This window comes from Lepus europaeus, chromosome 1 (genome assembly GCF_033115175.1).
Source record: "Lepus europaeus isolate LE1 chromosome 1, mLepTim1.pri, whole genome shotgun sequence".
NCBI classification, from domain to species: domain Eukaryota; kingdom Metazoa; phylum Chordata; class Mammalia; order Lagomorpha; family Leporidae; genus Lepus; species Lepus europaeus.
The window spans coordinates 90,146,942-90,172,155 of NC_084827.1; the positions used below are offsets into that span (position 1 = coordinate 90,146,942).

The following is a 25,214-nucleotide window of genomic DNA, read 5'->3' on the forward strand; positions in this document are numbered from 1 at the left end:
AATTGCAACTATTCTTTCTTCTTAAACTTTCACCAGCTATTTTAAGTAATCATTCATGTATCATAGCCACTACAGTTATTAGTCTTTGTGTTATAATAATGATTTTCCATTTTCCTCAATCCTTTCACATTTACTAATAGAAATTTTTGTATAAGATAGATTTATGCGTTTTTATTTATTTGCATATTTGATAGCTTCATTGAAATATAATTGACATACAATGAACAGCACATATTTAAAAGTACATTTGGCTGTTTTTAATACATGTGAAACCATCACTACAATCAAGGTAAACATATACATAACCACAAGAGATTTCCACATATTTCTTTTTTTTTTTTTTTTTTTTTTTGACAGGCAGGGTGGATAGTGAGAGAGACAGAGAGAAAGGTCTTCCTTTTTGCCGTTGGTTCACCCTCCAATGGCCGCCGCGGCCAGCGCACTGCGACTGGCGCACTGCGCTGATCCGATGGCAGGAGCCAGGTACTTCTCCTGGTCTCCCATGGGGTGCAGGGCCCAAGCACTTGGGCCATCCTCCACTGCACTCCCAGACCACAGCAGAGAGCTGGCCTGGAAGGGGGGCAACCGGGACAGAATCCGGCACCCCGACCGGGACTAGAACCCGGTGTGCCGGCGCCGCAAGGCGGAGGATTAGCCTAGTGAGCCACGGCGCCAGGCCACATATTTCTTTTTAACCCCTCACACCACTTCTGTTTCCCTTCCTGTCCCCAAGCAACTATATGGTTTCTGTCCCTCAATATTAACTGCATTTTTTTGAATTACAAAGCACATCATTTGAACATAGATCATTTTCTATTCATTTGTTTTCTGTTGCTTTTTTAACCTTTGTCTCATTTTAAATAGTTTCTATTGTTATGTCCTCAGTTTTACTAATCTTTTCTTCAGTAGTATCTAATCTGTTAATTCCATCCCATGTATTTTTCATCTTAGGCATTATAGTTTTCATCTCTGAAAGTTCAACTTGAATCTTTTTCTTAGTATCTTGCATGTGTCTGTATTTTCAAGCATACAGAATATAGTTATGATAATTACTAATGTTCTTATCTCCTAATTATGAAATCTGGGCCAGTTCTGGGTCAATCTTTTTTTTTTAAGATTTTTTTTATTTATTTGAAAGCCAGAGTTGCAGAGAGAGAAGGAGAAAGGGAGAGGGAGAGGGAGAAGCAGAGAGAGAGAGATCTCCTATCCACTGGTTTACTCCCAAAATGACTGCAAAAGGCAGAGCTGGGTCAATCCAAAGTGAAGAGCCAGGAGCATCTTTCCGGTCTTCCCTTGAGGGTAGCAGGGACCCAAATACGTGGGCCCATCCTCTGCTGCTTTTCCCAGACCATCACCAGGGAGCTGGACCAGAAGTGGAGCAGCCAGGACACAAACTGGTGCCCATATGGGATGCCAGCACCACAGGCTTTACCCACTTTAGCTGCTACATCACAGTGCCAGCCCCAATTCCAATCATTTTTAATTGAAATTTTTATTGATTTAATTGCAGATTTGCATGCAATTGTAAGGAATACTACACAGACATCTTGGGTACCTTTATGAGATTCCTCCCACTGGTAACATTTTGTAAACCTGCAGTAAAAGGGTCTCGCACTGCGGCATAGCAGGCTAAACCTCATCCTGAGGTGCCAGCATCTCATATGGATGCTGATCATGTCCCAGCTGCTCCTCTTAAAATCTAGCTCTCTGCTATGGCCTGGGAAAGCAGTAGAAGATGGCCCAAGTGCTTAGGCCCTTGCACTCATGTGGGAGACCTGGAAGAAGTTCCTAGATCCTTACTTCAGATCAGCTCAGCTCCAGCCCTTTCGGCCTTTTGGGGAGTGAACCAGTGGTTGGAAGACCTCTCTCTGTGTGTCTCTCTCTAACTCTACATCTCAAATAAATAAATAAAATATCTTTAAAAAAAAAAACTGTAGTAATAGATCACAGCCAAAACATATTTATACAATATGTTCTTCTTGTTCAAATTTCTCTAATTTTACTTATATTTATTTGTGTGTGTGTTTTGTTCAGTACAGTTCTATGCCATGAGTTGGTTCATGCATCTTTCTCCATAGTCGAAGTTAAAATTAGTTGCATCACCAAAAGAATCCCTCATGGTGCCCTTCTATAAACACACTCGCCTCTTACTTGTCCCTATCCCACCCTCCATCTCTAACCATATCAATAACTAATTTGTTATCAATTTCTAAACTTTATCATATCAAAACTATTATATAGTAAAATCACAGAGTATATAACCTCTCAGGATTGGCTTTTTCCATTCATCATTATTCCCTGATTGATTGATTTTCTTTCTCAATATGTGGTATATGTTCCTACTTCTTTGCAAATGTGATTTTTTTTTTGGGAACTCTATTTTTTGGTTTTTTGTTGTTTTTTTTTTTTGAATTCTAAACAATTGTAATTGTTTTTTTCTTAATGAGATGTGGATATTTATGACTTTAAATATTCTTAATCTTTATCCTGAACTGCATTTCAGTTATGAGGAAAAAAAACTATTTGATCATTTCAGGTCGTGCTTCTAAGACCTGTTAGGCATTACCAGAACAGTGTTTTAGTCTAAGTCTACTTATTCTCCACTACTGAGTGAGATACTTCTGAGTATTCTATCCTATATCCATGTGTTAGGATGAGTATTTTATTTCTCAGGATTATGCCCTCTGACCTTTCAAGTGATCTTTCTTCAACCTGAATTACTTTCCTTACATGTATGTGCTAATCAATATTCTAATGAATACTCAAAGAGAACCCTCTGGAGATGTCTACGTTTCTCTCTGTGTGGTTATCTCTTCTGCCACACTCTGTCCTGCAAACCTGCACTGCCTTTGTCTCCCTTGATTATTCAGATACATTTCCTCAACATAAAGGAATCTGCTGGTTCCCCTTACCTGTATGCAGCCTAGAAACTCTCAAGGTAGTAAGCAAGGGGAGTTTTGGGGCTCACCTCATTTGTTAGCTCTTCCTTAGAGACCACAGCCTTTCAGTGGTGTGTTAAAAAAAAAAAAAAGAAGAAAAATCACCATTTCACATATTTTGTCTGTCTTTTTTTTTTTTTTTTTTTTTGGTCGCTTCAGGCAAGAGAGAAAATCTGACTCATATTCTTCCATCTTGACAAGAAGCCAAAGTCCTCTGTGATTTATTCTTAATAAAATTGATTTTTATCATTTTGACATAAGATTTATTCTCTTTGATCAATAAGATAGAGACAAAGCTGGGCTTTTTCTCTTATTTTCATTTTATTATTAACAGTTACCGACCAAGTAAAAGTCTTTCTCTTCTTGTTTCAATTATAACTTTAAAGTTTCTTTTTGTGTCTTTAGGATTTTCTTTTTTCTTTTTATTTATTTGAACAGAAGACAGAGTTAGATGGAGAGAGTGAGAGATTTTCCATGCGTTGGTTCACCACCCAAATGTCTGCAACGGCAGGGACTGGACCAGGCTGAAGCCAGGATCCAGAAACTCCATCCTGATCTCTCACATGGATGGCAGGGGCCCATCTTCCGCTGCCTTCCCATGCACATTTGCAGGGGACTAGATCAGAAGCAGAGTAGCCAGGATTCAAACAGGCATTCATATGGGATGCCAGCATCACAGGTGGCAGCCCAACCCACTGTGCCACAATGCCAGCCCCTAGGATTTTCTGAGTATCATTCCGGACTTTTTACCATTTTTGTCATGTCTCTTTTCATTTTCTCTTTCTTTATCTTTTTGATTTCTCCTCTTTCTTTCCATTTAATAATTTATGAAAGCACATAATGTGCCAGATGTTATGCTAAGCATCAGTGATAATGTCACAAGAAGGGTAGACAAAATCCTTGATCTTTAGCTTAAATTCTAGTGGAAGGGGCCGGTGCTGCGGCTCACTAGGCTAATCCTCCACCTAGCAGCGCCGGCACACCAGGTTCTAGTCCCGGTTGGGGCGCCGGATTCTGTCCCAGTTGCCCTCTTGCAGTCCAGCTCTCTGCTGTGGCCCGGGAGTGCAGTGGAGGATGGCCCAGGTGCTTGGGCCCTGCACCAGCATGGGAGACCAGGAGAGGCGCCTGGCTCCTGGCTTCCGATCGGCGGGGTGCGCTGGCCGCAGCAGCCATTGGAGAGTGAACCAGCAGTAAAGAGGGGCCTTTCTCTCTGTCTCTTTCTCTCTCTCACTGTCCACTCTGCCTGTCCAAAAAAAAAAAAAAATTCTAGTGGAAGGGCAATAACACATAAGATCATTTCAGTTTAGTATATGTGCTATGAAGAAAACAGCATGAATTTTAAGGAGATATTTGAGCTACTATTAGTAATGAATACCAGAACAGTCTTTAGTGTACACTAACTTATTGCTTACTACCAAGCAAGATGCTTCTCAATATTATATGCTGTACTCCATGGAGTATGAAGTATGAGCAGAGCAGCTGTGAGAAAAGCTGCAAGAGTATTCCAGGAACAGTGAACTCCTGCAAAAGCCCAAACTCAGGACTCAGGTTGACGTGCTCAAGGGGAGAAAGACACCGTGACTGGAGGGAGAGTCATTTGTTAAGGGGAAAGTAGAACAAAATGAAGTCAGAGAAGTATTCAAACATCAAATTACCTAAGGCTAAAGGGCTGCCTCTTCACTTGTATGCCTTTCCTCTTACTTTTGAAGCATGGCTTCTTTTACCTGAGCCATTTAGAAAACTGCCTGTACAACCTCTTGAGCCAGTACAAGTATCTTTGGTTTCTTCAACATTGGGCTGAATAATTACTTTATGTTCAGAGTGTCCTTTTTATTTCTTTCTTACTTTTAACCTCACATCCTTTTGGTCTTTGTATGACAGATGCTGGCCATATACATTTGAATATTTGAAGCATACTTTTTCAAAATCTTAAATAACTGCATTACCATTCCCAGTGTGCACTTCAGGGTGTTACAGTATTCAAGATAACATGATCGTTATTCCTATTTTGGGTACTGTTATTTGTCAAGGTTAAATGCAGAGAAGCAGTTCTAACATAATTCTGAGCAAGGCCTCCAAAATTGTGTCATTCTACCAGCTTTTGTAATAAAGACTTCTAGCAGATTACTTCTCCCAGTCCATTCTCAACACAGCAGTATGAGATACCCTTGTTAAGTACAAATAAGGTTTGTCACTCCTCTGTTATACTCTTTTGATGGCTTTTCTGATTGCAATAAAAATAAAACTAAAAAACATAATTATGGCTGTTGAGGCCTTACATGATTCCTTCCCTGCCCATTTCTCCAACTTCATCTGGTGCCGCGGTCTTCCTTCAGTTTCTGGAACACACTATGCACTTGTCTAGTTCTAACCATTTTGTATGCTGCTTCCTTTGCCTAGAATACTCTTCCTCTGAATGTCTTCTCATGACCAGCTTCTTTCTACTCCATCAGGTCATCTCTCAAACTTCCCATCCATCCTACCCCGCACCCTTATTCTCTCATAGTCCGTTGTACTTTATGTGACCTGCAATTCTTTTATTTTTGTATATGTTTATTGGTTTTTTACCTGTGTCCATCACTACAGTGTGACATGCAGGAAAGAAGGATCCAGGTCTCTTGTTTCTTACAGTTGCCCTGGTGCATTGCGCTATGATGTATAGTACACTGTAATGAAATATTGACATTTGAGTTTATACTTAAATTATGTATTTTTGAGTGGATGAGTGAATAAGTATATTAGAAACAAAATCAACTTTCTCGCTCCCTGGCCATTTTTGTGGCTACTTTTGTTTGAGGGCCATCCTGCACATAAGACAAGAATATGGTAGCAGCAAAGAAGACAGAAATTCAGATCAACACCATGTTGATCAAAACTGGCATTTATCATTGCAGTGGCAATAATTTTGAATTGGGCACAGTGTGTGGAAAACAGTAGAGTTTGCACACTGACTATCATTGTCCAGATGATTCTGGTATCATTTGGGAGCATGCCAGAACAGATGTTTCTTTAGTAAAACTTGCCAGAACTTGCTTTAAAAAAAAATGGAAAGGAAAGGGGAAAAAAGAAAAAGAAAAAGATGGGCTGGCATTGTTGCATAGCTTGCATAACTGGTAAAACTACCACCTGTGATGCTGTAATCACATAGGCTCTGGTTTGAGTCCAGGCTGCTCCACTTGCAATCCAGCTCCCTGCTAATGGCCTGGGAAAATCAGTGGAATATGGCCCAAATGCTTGGGTCCCTGTCACCCACATGGGAGACCTGGATGAAGCTCTTGGCTTTGACCTGACCCAGCTCCAGCCAATGCAGCATTTTGGGGAGTGAACCAGCAGATGGAAGACCTCTCTGTCTCTCTGTCTCCTCATCTCTTGCTGTAACTCTTTCAAATAAATAAGTAAATAAATCTTTAATTAGGAAGGAAGGGAGGAAGGGAGGGAGGAAAATCATAAAACTTAAAAGTAACTTTTCAATGAATATTTTTCTTAATAATAAAGTATTTAAAATCCATATAGAGTTCATCTAGGTGTTGTGAAATCTTCTTTATCTGAATTATTGATTCAGTGTACCCATTTACTCTCATAAATCTGTGGCTGAAAATGTGAAGGTGATTAACATGAACAGTATTGTGTATCAAGCATTTTGCTAAATAAAATTTCATTTTTAATTATTTATAATTTATAATTTTATAAAATTAATAAGACTTAGTTATGTAAATGTTCCCAGTGACTCATCTATATGAATTAGATTAAAGCTGCCAGGATTTTATTAGAAAAATAGAATTTATATGGCAGTCAGATATTTGATAATACTTGATAGGAAACCAAGGTTGAAAATATGAAATAGAATGAGATTTTTGTCTTTATCATTCAGCATTGGTCTCATACTAGTGTTACATCACAGCACTTAGAATATCCTGACTTTTTTTCAAAAATTGTATTGTCTATTAAGTGTTCATGTTTAAAATATACAGATTATACTGCAATTATCTATTGGAATAATCATGCTTACAATATTAGAATTACCATTGCAGACCCATCTTGGGATTTATTACTAATAAATAACATAATTATTTATTTTAAATTTGAAATTTTGAGCTTTTCAGAATTATTTTCTTACTAATTTGCCAAATTCCTTTCATCTGCTGTTGTTTTTGCTGTGAAAATTTATTGTTATGTTTTAGCGTGCTGTGTTTAATAGATGATTTATATGTCAACATCTGTTTTCTTATTCCATTTTTTATATCTTTCTGACAAAAATAATGAATCAATAGCTAGTAGTGCTGCTTAGCTATGAACTAAAATTACTATATATTCCCAAATGTTATGTAACCTGTCTCAGAGACATTGAGTGTGCAGGTCATTTGAGACTGATTTGTCAGCGAAGATTGGTTAGTCTGATTCTTCAGTATCTATCTTGAGAACTATAAAAATTAAAGCATCAAAATATATCCCAATTGAAGTTTAAAAACAGAAACTATAATTAAGAGTAAAGTTTTCAGATGATAACTATAGTTAGAAATAAAGAAATCCTTATCATTTTATTCTGCACCTTTGCTTCTGTATTGAGTTGCCATGGAAATTTTTTCATTAGCATTAGATTGACTTGCCCAGAGATAAAATTGCTTGCATCATTTCATCTTCTAATGTTCCTAAAGCCTCCTAAGTCAACTTTATAGTGTTTTAACCTCCAAGTCATTCCAGATTCCCAAGAGTTCCTGCCATGCTGAGTGTTCTTGAAACTGAAATATAACACATTGATGTGTTCAATGTTAGTATCAAGGTCACTGTCATGTTTTCATTCTATAATGGTGCAAAAAATATTTTTTTAAAGAATGCATCAAGGAAAAACTTTGAATTATAAGCTTAAGAATTCCAAGGACATTTACATAATAAAAATAAAGGCACAAAGTCAAATGCTTTCATAATGACTTCTATGTATTGTTCTAGGCCCTTTTGCTATGAAATATCCAAACCCATGATAATGTACATAGAAAACAGCTTTCAATTTGAGTAATTGGCTTCAGATACCTTTATGTTGTATGTTAAAATCTATATTTGAGAGTAAATAATCAACTTGTGTAGATTGATAAAATAAGCTTAATTTTGTTCTTTCTAAGTGTTAGGATTGCTTCATGCCACTTAAGCAAATCTTCCATATGGTTTCTAAAGTTATTCCATATTTTTTAAAGGAAGATACCATGTACCCTTTTTTTTTGAGCACTTAGACATGTACTAGATAGTCAATATGTGTTTTTTGAATATATAATTTTAGTGTCTAAAGATTAAGACACAAATAATAAAATTTAGATGATTTTGTATTTTTCACAATAATAAGTCAAATGTGAGTGTCAATTTTTATAATCCTCTGAGTGCATACTTGATTATTTCTCCAGACATGATGAAGAAGACAGATTATTGTTTCAAAATATAGGCACATCTTAAATTCATATAGATAAGATATATTACTTTCCAAAAAGATAAAACAGTTGGTCCTTCTGCCAGTAGTCTATAACACTGTTTTCCTATACCTTTGACAAAACTTTAATTTAGCAATCTTTTTCAAATTTGTACAAATCTCAGTGGAAAGCAGTATTCCTAGGGCCAGCATTTGGCGTAGCGGTTAAGAAGCTGCTTGGGATGCCCATATCCCATACCAGAATGTCTAGGTTCAACTGCAGGTGCTTCCATCTTACGTGCACCCAGGGAGGCAGCAGATGATGGGTCAAGTGCTTGGGTTCCTGCTACCCACAAGAGACTGCATTCCATGCTCCTGACTTTAGTCTGGTGCAGCCCTAGCTGTTGGGGGCATTTGGGAAGTAAACCAGTAGGCAGATCTCCCTTCTGTCTCTTTCTCTGCCTTTCAAATAAATATAAATAAATAACTTTTAAGATCTATAATTCTTTATGGCTTTATTTCATATTTTGATTACTATAAGATTGAATATCATTTCTCATGCTTACTGGCATTTTTGTATGTCCTCTTCTCTGTCCATTTTTTCTTTTGGGTTCTTTTGTCTTGTTCTGAATTGATTCATAGGTTTGCTTTTTTTTTTTAAGATTCATTTATTTGAAAATCAGAGTTACAAAAAAGCAAGGTAGAGACAGAGAAAGAGAAATCTTCCATCCACTGGTTCACTCCCAGATGGCCACAACGGCCAGGGTTGGACCAGGCCAAAGCCAGGAATGAGGAGCTTCACTGAGTCTCTTACATGGGCAGCAGGGTCCCAAACACTTGGGCCATCTTCCCCTGCCTTCCCAGGCCACCAGCAAGGAACTGGATAGAAGGAGCAGCCAGGATACAAACCGGTACCCAAGTTGGATGCCAGTGTCACAGGTGGTGGTGTTACCTGCTACATCACAACACTAGCTGTGGATTCAGAGGTACTTTTTATACATTCCACATATTAACACTTTCACTTTTATATACATTGCAGGCTATCAGCTGACTTTCAAGGTTTTGTTAGTGGTTCCTTAACTGAGTAGAAGCTTTAAAGTTTTATGTAGTCAACTGCAAATTTTGTTCATTGTGGTATTTGCTTTTCATATCTCTTTTAGAAGGCCATCATAAATATGTCAGAATTAAACATATTCTTTTGTGTTTTCTTAATATATAATATTTTTGTTTGGTTTAGTTTTTGGTTTTGATTTAAGTTTTGAATCAGCTGGGATGTATTTTGTAAACTATATGTTATGGAAGTGACTCTGTTTCTTCCAATTGCTATAATGGCAATACTGAATTGGACATCCTTTTCCCACTGATTTAAAATACTACCACTATCATGAAGTAAATTTGCATTTATATGGGTTTATTTTTTGGCTACTCTCTTCTATGAAACTACTTGCCTATTCCTGCAGCAGTACTTTTTAACATACTATAATATTGGATAAGGCAATTTCCCCTTCTTGTTTTATAAGTTAGTATTATATCCAGCCACCATCTAGCTAGCTTTCTCAATGGTTCTAATTTTTCAGTTTGAATTTTCTAAGTAAATGATCATACTGACTGATAGTTTTATCTCTTTATGTCTGTTAACCATGTCTCCTATAAGAATTATTTGTCTTTCTAAATATTCGAAAACAATCTCCTCCAGTTCTACAGAAACACCTGTGAGGTGACCCATTTCTTTGAACTTTTCGTAAGATTTTATCTGTTCCTATTCATCTCCCACCCAATTCAGTCCTTCTCCATTAATTTAAGATGAACTTGAGCTATTTTTCCAAATGTCTATAGCTCCCTTACCATTTTCTCAGTCTCCCATGTGAGTGCAGGAGCCCAAGCATTCCAAGTAAGGATCCTGCTTTCCCGGGTCATAGCAGAGAGCTGTATCGGAAGAGGAGCAGCCAGGACTAGAACCAGCGCTGCAAGCAGAAGATTAACCTACTGCACCATGGCACCGGCTCAACATTTAATCATTTTTGTGTGTTATGTTTTTCATGGGTCTATGATTATCTCTACAACATCTTAACTACTTCAGGTCACATTATTTTTTCTGCCTGTTTATACCCACAGTTCCTTTCCTTCCTCCCCTCGTACCACTACTGCATATTTTTAAACTTCTTACATGCATTTATTTATTATTAGATTCTATTTTTCATATCTTCAATAACAAAGTTATTGTATCTCAAACATCACTGCCCCTTTGTCTTTGCTCACCCAGCTTGCAAACCTTAGCCTTCTTTTGTTTTTGTTTTTGTTTTTTCTTACAGTCTGAGAACTTTTTATTTTGAAATCATTTCAATAGTGCAAAGGACTCAATTCACACAAATTCAACAGTAGTTAACATTTTGTCATCCTACCTTTCTTCCCCTCTCTGTGTATATGTGTATATGTTTAGAACATTTTAATATTAGGTTGCAAGCATCACATGATCTGTTTTGTTTTTTGCTTTTTCCATGCCTATACTCAATAAGCCAGAAGGTCCAACTCTATCCATAGTGTTGTCTGATAAGTCATGTTCTACAAGATAAGGTCACACTTGGCATTCTGCCATAATTTAAAATCACTGACATCAAAATGGCTTTCAATATTGCTAGCATATGAATATTTTCCAAATTTGCAAACACATGAGTATTAGTCGATATCATTTCCTTATGGTGTTCTATTTTTATGAGAATTTGATCAAACAATATATCTTACGTGATTTCATTTGTTTGGAGTCATTAGACTTTCATTTATGGTCAAGCAATTTGACTGATTTATTTACTTATTTACCATTAATTTATTTAGTGCTTACTTCAGGCCAGGCACTGAACACTTTATAAATCTTAATGTATTTAATTCTCTCAACAACACCATATGGTGGGTACTATTATTATATTCATTTTGGAGATAAACAAACTGAGGGATAGTGAAGTATCATGTCCTAAGTCACACACCAGGTACCAGAGTTAATGTTTTTTCTTTTAATTTTTATTTAGTTATTTAGTTTATTTGAAAAAACACACATGGGGGGTGGGGGGAGGAGATGGAGACAGGTAGGTTTACTGAGATTTCCATCTGCTGGTTAACTCCCTAGATGCCCACAACAGCCATAGCTGGGCCAACCTAATACTAAGACCTGGAAATCAGTCTAGGTCTCCCACCTGAGTAGCGGGGTCTCTAGAACTTGAGCCATCACCTGCTGTCTCCCATAGTGTGTGTTAGCAAGAAGCTGGAATTAGGAGCAGAGCTGGGACTCAAACCCAGGCATTCCAATATAGGATGCAGACAACTAAGCTGATATACTCAGTATCTACCCTAGAGAGGTAGAATTTTAATCCCAGTAGTGTGGATCTAGAATGCATGCTCTTAACCAATATATTATGTTAATTTTCCCAATTTCATGCTACTTTTTAAAAATGTGTGTCTATAATTCTTATAGATTTATGTAATTACCTGTATATTTCCCATAGATTGTGTTAATTGTATATTTCAGATCTTGTACATATTTATTAATTCTAGCTCGGTTGACTTATCCATCAGAAATGTTTGTTGACGTTTTTTAAAGATTTTTTTACTTATTTATGAGAGGTAGAGTTACAGAGAGAAAGAAACACACAGAGAAAGATCTTCTATCTGCTGGTTCACTTCCCAGATGGCAGCAATGGTCAGAACTGGGCTGATCCAAAGCCAGGAGCCAAGAGCTTCTTCCAGATCTCCCACACGGGTGCAGGGGTCCAAGTACTTGGACCATCTTCTACTGCTTTCCTAGGCCATCACAGAGAGCTGGATCAGAAGAGGAGCAGCCAGGACATGAACCAGCACCCATATGAGATGCCAGCATTGCAGGCAGAGGCTTATTAGCTCACTATTCCACAGCACTGACCCCAACATTTTTTCAAACTGAGATTGATCAGTTTTTCATTGTAATTCTCCCATTTTTATTTTATGGACATTTTAACATATATCTGTTCTTAGTTATTATTTCTCTCTAATAGATCATCTATCTAACAGAGAAAAACTTTTTATAACTATTTTTTAAATAATAAGATAATGAAATGAACATAAACCTTAAATTCTAAATTACATCATCATTCCACCATGAAATTCACTCTCAGTCACCAACAAAAGAGAAGGACTCTTACACAACACAATCTGAACCTGTAGTTATTTTATTGACTAAAACAGTTTTTAAAGTAGAAAACCATAGAAAGTATTCACAATTAAACCTTTCTTTTAGATGTATTTATTTATTTGAAAGTCAGAGTTACAGAGAGAAAAAGGAGAGAGAGAAAGATCTTTCATGTGGAGTTTCAAATGATGAGCCGGGAGCCTTCTTCAGAAGAGTGCTGTAGATAAGTGCTAAGATAGCTCCAGCCGGCGCTTTTATTATTTAGTGTAGGGTTCAGCTAGTAACATAACAATAAGCAATGTATAGCTGTACTAATCATTGTAAAAATAAATTACAAGCAGGCACAAGCAAGGGGAGGTATAAGCATCACGTTACATATTTATGGTGGGAAGCAAAAATTCATGTTGCTCCTGGTGATCATGTTGTTCTTGGCTCATTTTCTAGGCTCTTGAAGTATGATAACGAATTTTCCTTAAAGTAATACCCAGTAATAACCCAATAGCCTTCTGCTTACTGTAGCCACCATGTTCCATTTAGGAAGGTGTACCTTCACAAGGCCTCCTTAGGCAGAAGCAGGACCACAGCCAGGTCCAATATTCAGGAGGCAATGGCCTCACTGTAGACACTTAGACAGTATCCTCTAAGTTTCATCAACTGGTTCATTCCCCAAATGGCTGCAAAGGCCCGTACTGGGCCAGGCCAAAGCCAAGAGCCAAAAGCTTCTTCTGGGTCTCCTGCATGGGTGCAAGGGCCCAAGGACTTGGGCCATCCTCCACTGCCTTCCCGGGCCACAGCAGAGAGCTCGACTGGAAGAGGAGCAACCGGGACTAGAACCCGGTGCCCATATGGGATGCTGGTGCTGCAGGCGGAGGATTAGCCAAGTGAGCCACTGCTTTCCCAGGCACATTAGCAGGGAGATGGATCAGAAGCAGAGCAGTTGGGACTCGAATTGGCGCCCATATGGGATGCCAATACTACAGACAGCGGCTTAACCTACTGCACCACAGCACTGGTCCCACAATTGAACTTTCTTTAGTTTATGATATTTTAAATATATGTTCAGTCAACAGTCTTTTTTTTTTTTTTACCTTGTTACAAAACATGGATCGGTTTATTATTCAAATTTTGTTAGTGTTTTCAATTTTATAATTTAGCAACCGTGGAACTGAGGTATACCTTGTTGAGGGAGGTTAAAGTAATGCTTGGAAGCCTCTTTACTGTACCCCACTTTGATGACTTTGTTTATGTACACAGAACAGCAGCACACGAAACATTCACAAGCTGTGTCATAGATCAAGGCCTTTCCTTATGACTTTACTGATTGAAGTACAGCATTATCTTTTCACAAAATATATAGCATCAAATATTTCCTTTTGTTTTTGTTTTTTTTTTTTTTTTACTTTGGAGGAGAATAAGAACTCAAAGGTAACTTGCAAAATTGTCTGAATGCAGAATTATTCAAAAATGTTAACCCCTCCCCCATTCTCCTATTTCTCATCTCATTCAACCTTGTTTTTAATAATTTGAAATTTTTAACTGACCCATATAATTTATATATGTGCACGTGATGTTTTGACACATGTATACATTGCATAATGTCCAATCAGAATAAAGATATCTGTCTTCTATTTAACATTTCTTTATGTTGAAAACATTCAAAATCTTTTCTTCTACTTGTTGATATTTTTGTTTACAGAACTATCCAGTATATGATTATCACTTACAGTCATGCTACAGAGCAGTAAGAGCCTGGTGTTACAAGTCTGCTTTCACCATAATTTGCATGGAAATAATAATTTACTTTTTATACTTATGTTTTATGCATTAACAAAATACTTTATTAAATTTCTAAGTTAGACCACCAAATGTTATGACTCAGACAGCTTTGGAAACAGTATAGCTGATACTGAAAATCCTACAGCTGGTAAGACCAGAGGTAAATTTCTTACTGTTTCCAAAAGGAAATGCAGGATTTTTTTTCAAGGTTTATGTATTTGAAAGGCAATTTATTTATTTGACAGAGAGAGAAACAGGCAGACAGGAGGAAAGAGGGAGAGATGTTCCATCCACTGGTTCACTCCTCAGATGGAGCAACCGCCAGGGCTGGGCCAGGCCAACACCAGAAGCCAGGTACCCCAGCCCAGTTCCATGTGTGGGTGACAGGGACCCAAGTACTTGAGCCATCTTCCACAGCTTTCTCAGGCACATTGGCAGGGGGCTGTATCAGAAACAGAGCAGCTAAAACTCCAATATGGCTGCACCACAATGCCAACCCCTTGATCAAGTCAGTTAATATTTAAATGAGGCTTAAGGGAATTTCTTTGAGAGTTCATATCAGAATATGCTATTCAAGTAAATAAAAGTAAAAATCCTAAGTTATTTTTATATCCCACAGATCTAATGATCTGCAAGTAACTACATATGAGTGAAATTGCATTATAAGATACCTATAGCAAGCAATATTTATGTCAGAGATGTCAGGAATCCATGATACCAAAGCAATTTTTAGGCTGTGTGCCTCTGAGCTCATCCTGTACCAGAGAGATGGGATTTTTTTTTTAACAATAAAAATAATTTTTTAGCAGTAGACATGCTAGCAAAGTTTCTAAAAACAGAATTTTTAAAAGCTGTATTGCTTGATATTCTTACATTAGTTCTCTTTTTAAAAAGATTTATTTGTTTGAAAGAGTTACTTAGAGAGGGAGAGAGAGAGAATGAGGTATCTTCCATCCACTGGTTCATTCCCTATTTGGCCACAACAGACAGGGATGGGACTTGCCAAAGCCAAGAGCCAGGAGCTTTTTGTCGGACCCTCGCCAACAAGGGTCCAACGCAATCACGACATGGTCACTGTTTCTCGGTTCTCAAGGAACTTTTACTTATGGGGGCAGAAAGAAAGAGTGGGGGGGAAGAGAAGAAAAGAGAAGGAGGAGCAGCTCCAAGCCCAATTCCCAATGTTTCTGTATACCCCAAGTCCGTGGAGCATCCGCTCCACAGCCAATAGCGGCTCTCTTCATGTGCAGTTCACACTGGTATCGTCCAATCAGATGAAAGGACGCGTATAGTCTCAGGTCGAAAGTTCATCTGTTTCACCTGGTTCTTCCTCGTTGTTTATGCAGAGTCCATCCTGCCTCAACTTCATCTGTTTTACCGGGTTCCTCCTAGTTGTTTATGCAGAGTCCATTCTGTTTCATCTGTTTCACCTGGCTGTTTTCCTGGGCCTTGTGGTCAGCCGATTGCTGCAAGCTATGCAGATAAGGAGGTTCTCACAGGTGGCCAGCCTGCGGTTCCCCACAGCTTTTTCCAGGTCTCCCATGTGGGTGGCAGAGGCCCAAGCACTCTTCCACTGCTTTTTCCAGGCCATTAGCAGAGCCGGATCAAAAGAGGAGCAGTCAGAACAGGAACCAGTGTCCATGTGATATGCCAGCGTTGTAGACAGCGGCTTTACCCACTCCACCACAATGCCAGCCCCAAGTTCTCTACTTCTGTCTGATTAGGCTCTTCCCTGCCGCGTGTACAATCTTTTTTTTTTTTTTTAAGATTTATTTATTTATTTATTTATTTGAAAGTCAGAGTTACACACAGAGAGGAGAGGCAGAGAGAGAGGTCTTCCATCCACTGGTTCACTACCCAATTGGCCATAACGGCCGGAGCTGCGCTGATCCAAAGCCAGGAGATTCTTCCAGGTCTCCCATGTGGGGGCAGAGGCCCAAGGACTTGGACCATCTTCCATTGCTTTCCCAGGCCATAGCAGAGAACTAGATCAGAAGTGGAACAGCTGGGACTCCAACCAGCACTCAAAAGGGATGCCGGCACTGCAGGCAGCGGCTTTACTCACTATGCCACAGCGCCGGCCCCTCCAGGTACATCTTAATATTAATAAATATGTACAAGATTGAACTTTTATAAAGTCTTGCTTTTCTAGTTTATATAGAAATTATAGATTAGAAGAACCCGAAAGAACATTGATTTTATAGGAGTTTCCTCAAGGTTTTCCAAGTGTTGGACACAACATTTAACTTTTTGAAATATATTACTTGAGAGATCATAAAACTATTTTGGTAGTTTATATTTTTATGCACTACTGACTGAAAGCTTTCCTACTAATTTGCATGTATTTATTTGGACTCTGCCATCCACAGGAGAACTGGATTGATTCCCAGCTCCTGGTTTGGTTTAACCCAGCCACACTTCTTACAGTCTTTCAGGGAGTGCTCTAGCAGAGGGGAGATCTCTCTTCATTCCTCTCTTTCTGTATCTCTGCCTTTCAAATAAAGGAACAGTTAATTAATTGATTAAATTCTTAGAAAATAACATAAATATATTTTAAAAAGTGGGAAGAAATCTTCTTACGCCCAGAGAACAGCACATAAATAGGCATAGAGTTGTGAGCAGATCAGACATTTCCAGGAGTTAAATGCAGAGAATACTCTGGTGTTTTAGGAGGAATGATGAATAGGCAGTTTTAGGCTTCGAATGATTGAAGAATGGAAGTAATGAAATGTGAAGACTTCTTATTTTATGCTGTAGGTATTCCTTTTTGATTTTAATTCTATTCCTAAGTGTTAAGTTTGGAAATATAGTCCCACGTTTTATACTTCCCTATCTTGTGGTAACTAACACTCAATGCTAAGCATGGCAAGGGCTTAGTATATGCTTACTGGTGAATTGTGATATATCAATAAATAAATGTATCAATAAATATCAACAAATATTTTTGGATCCAGCATTTGTAAGGTTCTGTACTTCATCTTTTGGGAAATAAAAATAAGATGTAATGCAAAGCCTGCAAGAGGCTATTGAATCCAAAGCAAAAATAGCAGGAATTTTTGTCTGTTATGATGGCTGCTAAACCCCATGTGCTCATGGAGCTTGCATCCTTGTCAGAGGAGACAGATAATTATAGGATAAATAGTAAACTGTATCAGTTATGTTAGATAATGATAAATACTACAGTAGAAAAAATACAAGGGGACAAATTATTAGAAAGGAAAATAGAAGGTAAAGTTACATAATTTTTCTTACATTGGTTTCCTCAACTCTAGGATAGAAAAAATGAAAGCACGTGACTTGCAGGGTTGTGACGATGATGAAATGAGTATATCCATGTGTACATAAACTACTCAGTTTAGTTCAGAGAAGATGACAAGAGAAATGTTAGTTAACATTGTTTATACATTTGGCTGAAATCACTTTGGCACTATAGTCATCTTTTCCTCACTGATGGACTTCTTTCATTAAAGGATGTACTTTCGAACAGTTTTAAACTGCTTTATCCAAGGGTGATACTCCTTCACCCTTATCCGTTCATTTTGGCTCCTGCTTCTTAGCACTCAATCTAATATTCCTTTCTTATTGAAGTGAATCATCATTCTTTGATTCCTTTTCTAGAAAACAATATTTGCTTATCTAGATGTCAGCTCATCATTTTCTATTTCAGGCATGAGGCCGGCACCTACGTCTTCCTGTGGAAAATATTCATTAATGCTTCATCACTTATCACATATCAAGGTTAAAGGGTCGGAGAAAAGAAACCTTTATGTTTACCAACTAAAAATGATGGCAATTTTGAAAATGTTATTAACAGACAGAAATGTAAAATCTCTGATTTTAATCTTTTGGAACTAAGGCTGTTTGCAAGGGTTAGGTGATGTGTCAGCCCTCCTAGTAACTACTCTTTTTTTTTTTTTTTTTTTTGGACAGGCAGAGTGGATAGTGAGAGAGAGAAGGCAGGAGCCAGGTACTTATCCTGGTCTCCCATGGGGTGCAGGGCCCAGGGACTTGGGCCATCCTCCACTGCACTCCCGGGCCACAGCAGAGAGCAGGCCTGGAAGAGGGGCAACCAGGACAGAATCTGGCACCCCAACTGGGACTAGAACCCGGTGTGCCGGCGCTGCAAGGCGGAGGATTAGCCTATTGAGCCGCAGCGCTGGCCAGTAACTACTCTTTATATTACCCTTGTTAGCTATTTACATCCCTAGGTATATTAGATTATTTCAAAAAGTCTGTGGACAAATGGAATTAAAATTGCACATTTGCCATGAAATTTTTCAAGACCCACACCTCTCATCTTAAAAACTAGATTAACTGTGTCTTTGTGCTCACTTAGCATTTTATACATGGTCCTTTCATACCCAGTTCCAATCAATGTTATAATTATGTTTCCCATCCTCCATTTCTCTGATAATAAATCTCCTTGAGATGGGAGCTGTGGTTTTTTCAAGTTTGGTGTCCCAGTATCTGTCATAGTGCCTCACACATAGCTGGTTCCCAGTAAATACTCAACACATAAAATATAATTCCTGGGATAGCTTTAGTATGAGAATTATAGAAATGTGCTCATTTAATCTTACTGATGTTTCCCTTAGTTGCTCCTTTGTCTCTCTTGGCTGCTTTCTGAAGGTATCACTGCTCAAGCATGCTGCCACATCACATCTTGCACATTTACCTGTCCCGCTCCAGCCCAAAATCATTCCTAATATTCTCATAATAATGTAGTCAGAGGAAGGTAGCACCAAAAGCAGATAAAACCTTGAACACTAGGTTCTCTATCAGGAAAGACCTAGGAGATGAAGGAGTACTCCGTGGAGAAACTATGAGACAGAATATGTGGCCCCTAAATCCTCCAAGTTAATTTTACTTTGCTAGTGCTCTCGAGAGTGGTGGACCTCTGAAGCCTATCACAGACCCTCTATCCTTGAAAAGATAATTTATATACCAGATGATCTATTTATTTATTTTTGTGTATTTGTTTTCAGTAACTGAAATACTTGTACCTGCTCTCCAGGTTACCAACCTAATAATATCAGAATATCTATCTATAAAATCCATCAAATAATCAGAAGAGTGTTCAGTAGCCATGGAAACAGTAAAATGAATTAGACTGTCCGATTAATTTGCCCAGGCTGAGTAGCAGCATTCTAACACAACTGAGCAGCAATACCTCCCTGAAGACCAGAAGATGGAGTAAGGGGTTATAAGGTCTCAGGTACACCTTTCAAAGACCTTCAGAAATATTTTTCTTATTTGCTACAAGAAAATAATTTAAATCTGGGGGAAAAAAATCAGTGGCATTGTTCATATCTTAATAATAAGTAATAGTACAATTTGGTTTAATAATTCCTTCATTGCAGGATGAATTATGATAATGGTAATGTGATATTGCCAATGATGGTGTTAAGAAAGGAAGACTGTTGAACTCCAGTGAGACTTCTGTGTACCCCTTTATCTCCTCTAACTCAGGAATCACTGAACTCTGGGTCAGTTCAATTTTACTGAGATAGTCACCTGTGTGCTTGTGGTTGTAGCTGGCTTATGTCACTCTTACTTATACTAGTAATGTGTGGTGATCTAATGAGAGTTCATCCTCCACATTTTGGAAGAAACTGTGAAGTATAGGTTAAGTGGTCATTTTTTAAAAAAAAATGGGTTGTACCTCTTGTCAAGGGCTACAACAAGTCCTTCAACCCTTATCTGAAGGTCCTTTCTATTCCAGAAGTTGGAAACCCAAATGCCTACAGAGGCCAGGCTGATGGGAATGAAGCAGGAAGCCACTGCAGTGACCTGGAGAGCCAAGTCCTTTCTGGAGGAGCAGCCACTGCTCTATTCCAGATAATTGTTGCAAGGCAGGAATGTTGACCTAGTGTTTCCACATTGTCCAGTTTCTCAGGTAAAGCAGGAAATGCAAATTTTCATGTGAAATATTTTGATGTAAATATTGTCAATTAATTCACTTACATTATTATTTTAAACCATAGATAAGCCAAACACTCTGGAAGTGAGATTTGGTACAAAGTCCTCTGGTTTATAACTGCTCTTATATTTTGCTTATCTGTTAAATTAGAGACTTTATTTTCTACAGGTTTTGCTTTTCTTCAATATGTCTACTTAAATACTTTATGCCTTGTTTTATGATATTGAAACTCCTGCCCTCCACCCCAAGGACATAAGTGTTCCTTAGCTGTTATATTTTCTCTGCCACCCTCAGTATTCCAGATTGCAATCACTCAAATATTACATGAAGTCTCCTTGAGACACTTGAAATATGATACTGCTAACCATTTATTCCTTTTGTTCCTGATTTGTGAGTTGCATAAACACAATAAAAGATCACTCATTTCATGGAACTTAGTAGGCTCCCTTTGCTAAAATCCACAGGAAGACACTTTTCCTCCTCACCAAACACTGATTGGACCTGAGCATTCCTAAAAGTTTATTCATACTCAGAGACAAAGTCTTTGGGTGTGTCTTCAGACTAAGGAGTTGCCCTATTTTAATTTTGAGAGAAACCTGATTTTCGTGGCTTATAAATTAAAGATTTAAATGTAAGACCCAAGAGTTTGAAATTATCAGAGGAAGTGCTTGATGATATTGGTCTGGGAAAACATGTTTTGGATAAGACCTCAAAAGCAGGAACAACTGAGAAGACAACCAACAGAATGAGGTTACAACTTACAGAATAGGAGAAAATATTTGAAAACTATACACCTGGCAAGGGTGTATAATATCTAAACTATGTAAGAAACTCCAAAGCAAAAACCCGAATAACCCGATTGTAAAATGGACAAAAGACCTGAATAGACATTTCTCTGAAGAAGACATACAAATGGCCTACAAGGTTTATAAAAATACTCACCATTAGGGAAATGTAAATCAAAAGCACAATGAGATATCTTCTCACCCCGATTAGCATGGCTTTTATCAGAAAGATAAGTGTTGGAGAGAAGGTAGAAAAAAGAGAATCCTTATACACTGTTGGTGGAAATGTAAATCAGCATATCCATTATGGAACAAAGTATGGAGATGCCTCAAGAAACTAAAAATAGAGCTACCACATGATCCAGCAATCTTGCTTCTAGTTATATTTATCCAAAGGAAATGAAACTGATATGTCAAAGAGATATCTTCTCTCCTACATTTATTGCAACACTGTTCACAATAGCTAACATGTGAAATGAGTCTGAGCATATATCAACTGATGAATGGATAAAGAAAATTGGTGTATTTACAAATAGGATACTATTCCGCCATTTAAAAAAGAATGAAATCATGCCTTTTGTGACAGCATGGATGAACTTCAGTGGCATTATGTTAAATGAAATAAGACACGCAGAGAAAGATGGTCTCACTCATATATGGAATCTTTAAATATTGATCTTTTACAAGTAGAGAATATAATGGTGGTTACCAGAAACTGGAGTGATTAGATGGAAGGGAAGATGGGGAGAAATTGGCCAAAGGATACATAATTACCAAGTAGACAGGAAGAATAAATATCAGGAGATCTCCTGTATAGAAAAGTTACTACAGTTAATGGAAATATTTGGCAATATTGAAAAATGTAAAGATTGTTTTGTACTATATGCTGTGACCCAAAAAATAACTATGTGAAGTAATTATTTTAGGGAAATCCAAACTTTAGTTAGAATTAGTTAAATCTAACTAATCCACAGTGTATACATACTTTAGATCAGATAAAGACATAGAATGTTATCTGTCAATTTAAAAAATAAATTTTAAGTAGACGTAGTAGAGTGAGTGTTTGGCACAGCAGTTAAGTCTCTGCTTGGAAGGCTTCCATCTCACATCCAGGTGTCTGGTTTGAATCCCAGCTACTCTTCCTCAAACTCACCTTCCTGCTAACATGCACCCTAGGAGGCAGCAGGCGATGGCTCAAGTAGATGGGTCCCTGCCACCTATGTGGGAGACCAGATTGCATTCTGGGTTCCTGGCTTCAGTATGGCCCGGTCCTGGCTATTGTGGACATTTGGGGAGTGAACCAGCAGATGGAAGTCTCTTTCTCTCTGTCTCTCCTCCTTTCAAATAAAATAAATAAAATAAATAAATAAAATTTAAAAATCAGATACTCATAGTAATGTAATTTTGAAGGTCATGGGGGTATATGTTGCTTCTATTTGCTACTGATTTCTTCAAGTAAGAATTTGTGTCCACTGCCAAATGAATTGAAGAGTGCTAAACGTTTTTGAAGGAAAAGAATATGTAGATATTAGTTGTTTCTACATATAGTCATGTGCTGCATAATAGCAGTTTCATTAAGAATGGACCATGTGGATAGTTGCATCTTATGAGTACAATAGTGAAGGGGGTGTTGTGGCACAACGGGTTAAGCCATTACTTGGGACACCAGTATATTGTATCAGAATGCCCATTGGAGTACTGGCTCCTCCATTTCTGATCCAGTTTCCTGCTAAGGTAAGGCAGCAGATGATGGACAAAGTAGTTGGGTCCCTGCCAACACATTGTGGACCCAGATGGAGTTCCGTGCTCTTGGCTTCAACATGGCCTAGCCTTGCTGCAACCATCTGGGAAGTAAACCAACAGAAAGAAGATCTCTTTCTCTGTTTCTCCCTCTCTGTCACTCTACCTTTCAAGTAAACAAATCTCTTTTTCAAAAGTAAAATGGAACTGATTAATTCCTATCAGCTACTCACATCGTAGCCATTATAATATCACAGCACAACACATTACTCACATATTTCTGGTGATGCTGGTATAACCAAGGCTACTGTACTGCCAGTTCTATGCAAGTATAGCACATAAACTTTTTAGAGAACATAACACTAGATAAGGAAAGCAAACAACTGCTACCTTTTATATGTTTACTATTTTTTATTGGTGTTCAAGTACTCCTACTCATTAAAAAAATTAGGTTATTGTAAAACAGTATTCAGTCAGCAGCAGCCTCATACAGTCTTGTTTGGGTGACCATACTCTGTGATGTTTGCACAATGATCAAATCATCTCAACCATGCATTTCTCTGACTGTATTATTGTCCCTGGGCAATGTGTGATTTATTGCAGAACCTGAAGTGGGCACACATGTATTTCACAATGATTTTCTTACAGTACAATTTTAAGAAGGAAACTGTGTGTGTGTATGTGTGTGTGTATGAGACTTGAACTGCATATTGTAACTTCTATCTGGAGTAGCCAAAATACTAGCAATGCAAGGATAAGATGTTAAAATTGCCCTTAAACTTGCTTAGTATACTGTTAAATAGATTATGTAAATAAATACAAGTATTTTTATTAATATTTCCTATGAGGAATTTCACTATAGTACAGAAAATCAAAAATAAGTAAATAAATAAATAAAATGTGCTGAGGGCCAACATACAGAAATAAATCAGAAATAATTTTTCCTTCATAACATACATTTTATTGATTACTTTAGAGATGTTCTAGTATGAAGTATTACTGTTCCTTAAAACAGTTTTCAAAGTTTTTTGAAAATATGTTAAGAATATGTATTTGAGAGCTAGTGATTATTCACTCTTTGGCTTTTAAGAAAGGAAGCATAGTAAGTACTTTCTACAAATGCATACAGAGCCTCACTTTCTACTTCTTTATGTTTTTCAAGGTCACAAAGGGAAGTCTTAATTTGCAGTTCTCTGTCTCATCTCCTTTTTCTTTGCAATCATATTGGATGGCAAGGGCAAACAGAAAATTCGGTAATATGTCATAATTCACATGAAAGAAGAGAACTGGATAATAGATGGGAGAATTATAAGTGTGAATCTAATTTAGACTTAAGGCAATTAAAGACTGGGGAAACCAGGGAAGACCTCTCTGAGAAAGTGACAAGTACACTGAGATCAGTAGGAGCTATCTTAATGAAGAAAAAGAGCTTGGGAATGGGAGTTAGTATTCCAAGTTGAAAAATTTTAGACCCATTAAAAGGGATAGCCTTAATTTTTTCTTTTTAGTATTTAGGTCATCCATGTTAATACAGGGTTCTTTCTGAGTCTCTGTCTTTTTCTCTATTTGGCTAAAACAGAAAGAAATAATAGCAGAATACTGGACACTAAGTCTGTGATTATTTCTAATAAAAAGCTTCCTTGATTCGTATAAGGATCAAGGAAACATTAATAGCACTTCTATAGATATATAACTTAATTTTTTGGAAATAATATTTTTGTTATTACAGAGCCAATATATTTTTATTAAAGAAAATTTTGAAAATCTGAAGTATCAATGAAGAAAATGTAAGAGAATGTGAGAACATAAACTAGTCACTGGAAGGATAGTGCTACTATGTTCGTATAGCTACATAATAGCATTTTTGTAAATTAAGATTATAATTATATATTCAGCTTTGTTGTATGTTTTTCCACATAATATCACGGTACTTTCCAGTGCCATTAAGTTTTCTATAACATGATTTTAATCAGTATATACAAATAATAGCAATGTGGATATTTACTATGTGCTATTCACATAAATATTAACTTACTATTTTTCCCAGAAAAATCCTATGAGATTTTTATCTCCATTTTATAATGAAAACAATGTTTAAACTTTACCACATTTACAAGTTAATAAAGGATATGGGCCAAGATCCAAGATTCAAACCCTGACACTTGGATTCTAAGGCTGGTGCTCTTTTTTTTTTTTAAGATTTATTTATTTACTGGAAAGTCAGAGTTACATATATATATATATATATATATGTTATATATATGTATACATATATAATGTATATATATATTACATATATATATTTATCGAGAGAGAGAGAGAGAGAGAGATGTCTTCCATCCACTGGTTCACTTCCCAATTGGCCGCAGCAGCCGGAGCTGTGCCAATACAAAGCCAGGAGCTTCTTCCGGGTCTCCCATGCGGACACAGGGGCCCAAGCACTTGGGCCATCTTCTACTGCTTTCCCAGGCTATAGCAGAGAGCTGGATCGGAAGTGGAGCAGCTG

General features: G+C 37.5%; 1 protein-coding gene across 5 annotated transcripts in view; it reads left to right on the forward strand.

The window, feature by feature from the left end:
- The window catches only part of MBD5 (methyl-CpG binding domain protein 5), a 264,810-nt gene that overhangs the window by 167,471 nt on the left and 72,125 nt on the right, over positions 1–25,214 (forward strand). For 3 of the 5 annotated variants that reach the window (XM_062186379.1, XM_062186370.1, XM_062186409.1), the window contains one exon: positions 19,986–20,159. The exons of 1 other annotated variant lie outside the window; for it this stretch is intronic. The gene's annotated coding sequence lies outside the window, so the exon portion shown is untranslated. Of the gene's footprint in view, positions 1–19,623; positions 19,750–19,985; positions 20,160–25,214 lie in introns of all 5 variants that reach the window. One more of the 5 variants, XM_062186390.1, reaches the window with a different exon arrangement.